Source organism: Pseudophryne corroboree, chromosome 6 (assembly GCF_028390025.1).
Source record: "Pseudophryne corroboree isolate aPseCor3 chromosome 6, aPseCor3.hap2, whole genome shotgun sequence".
Lineage (NCBI taxonomy): Eukaryota > Metazoa > Chordata > Amphibia > Anura > Myobatrachidae > Pseudophryne > Pseudophryne corroboree.
In genome coordinates, this window is record NC_086449.1 from 291,488,977 (window position 1) to 291,490,749 (window position 1,773).

Consider the following 1,773-nt stretch of genomic DNA (forward strand, 5'->3'; position numbering starts at 1 on the left):
TGCTCACAAGCTTACAATGTATAGGGAAATAGGCACTGATACACAAAGGTAGGTGTTATTCATTGCATAATGGTCCACCAGATTGCAAAGGTTCTTGGTGGGCTGTATGATATGGTCACACAGCAATGTTGAACTGGGGTCAGGAGGATGGGAAAGGAGAAAAAGGAAACATGTCAGGATATCAGTGGACTGTACAGTGGGGATGCAATTGGATAGGAAACTTTATGAAAGTTATGTAGTAGGTATCGAAATTGGATAAGCTTCCCTGTTTTCAGGAGGTTTTTTTCAGATGAGTTTTCAGGGAACGCTTGAAGGCTTGGAGACTAGAAGAGAGTCTTATTGTGCATAAGAGGGCATTCCATAGAGTGAGTGCAGCCCAATGAAAGTCCTCGAACAACAAGGAGAAAAGAAGACTCTTTTTTGGGTGCACTCTTAATTTGAACAATATATAGACTTGAACAAGATGAGATATGATATTTAAAATCAATTTTTATTAACACAAATTAAGATATTTAGTGGTTAATGAGAGAAAGAGTAGTCAAAAAACGAAAACAATATAAACAATTAGCAAAATTGCTGATATGATAGTGATGTTTATGCAGTCCTGGCTGGTGGAGTTAGGTCTAAATGCGGTAAATCAATTGAATATTTAAATATTAGAATATTTGAATGGTACGTTCTACTGACAAAGATCAATCAAGTTGTGACCCTGTCCTATATTGGTGCCAGTAATATGCTTAAATGAAGAGGTATAAATGAATGGAAAGAAAAACAAAGGAAATAAGAGTGCAGAGTGAATCTGCTGTCAGTGTTAGACACTGAGCATGTGGGACCAACGCGTGCTCTACTAAACTGAGTATTCCTCAATGGTCCCCCACTTGAGTACTGACCCAGCCCAACACTGATTAGCTTCCAAGTTCGGACGGTTTTGGGCGTTTACAGTGTGGTATGATAGTAGGGAAATTGAAACGCCAATGAGAAGCTCTGGAATCACTGATGAGAGTTCACGAATTACATAGTATCAAAGTAAAGTGACAGAAGTTAACTGATAGAAGAAATTAGATGGATCTGCTGCCAGTGTTAGACGGGAAAGTACCCAGAATCAGTGGTGAGAGTCCATGAAATTAAATAGATTGGAAGCAAAGAGGAGGAGTACACATTGGTACCTAAATCAGTTGAATGATTTAGAATTCTCTGGAAAGGAGAAAGAAAGGGGAAAGGCACATGTCGGGATGGACTGATCAGATTTAAACAACCATACAAATATGCAGTTGCTGAATTTGAACAAAAATAAAAATGCTGAATTGTAGTCCAATATGTGCAGAATGTGATCTCTATAATTACGTTATTCAGGTAGCAGGTGTCGTGTCCTTACCAAAAATAAAATTCCAACTGGGTTAATAGGTACAACAGCGGTACTACAATCTCTATATTAGTACTCGATATAAAGAAGAGACGTTCTGATGGTAATATTCTTCTAAATAAACAGTGCAAGATAACAATGTACCGAGTAATATTGCTGTAAAAAGCACAAGAGGGCGGGGGGGGAAGGAGCAAGGGTTGCGTGAATTATGTATATAACATGAGATGCAATCTCAGTGAAAGATACAATGTATTACACGAAAACTGGTCCCTGTAAAAAAACAGAAATAGAAACGAAGCAGGTATAAAGACAATGTGCTCAATGAATGTAAATATCACAGCGCATGTGTAAATATTGCTAATCTTGTATAAAGTATAAAGACAGTGTGCTGAATAAATTTCAATATCACA

The 1,773-nt window shown here is 37.6% G+C and overlaps 1 pseudogene; it reads right to left on the reverse strand.

Annotated features, from left to right (window-relative positions):
* Positions 1 to 841: 841 nt before the first annotated feature.
* On the reverse strand, positions 842 to 960 carry LOC134937369 (5S ribosomal RNA; annotated as a pseudogene).
* Between the last annotated feature and the right edge of the window lie 813 nt (positions 961 to 1,773).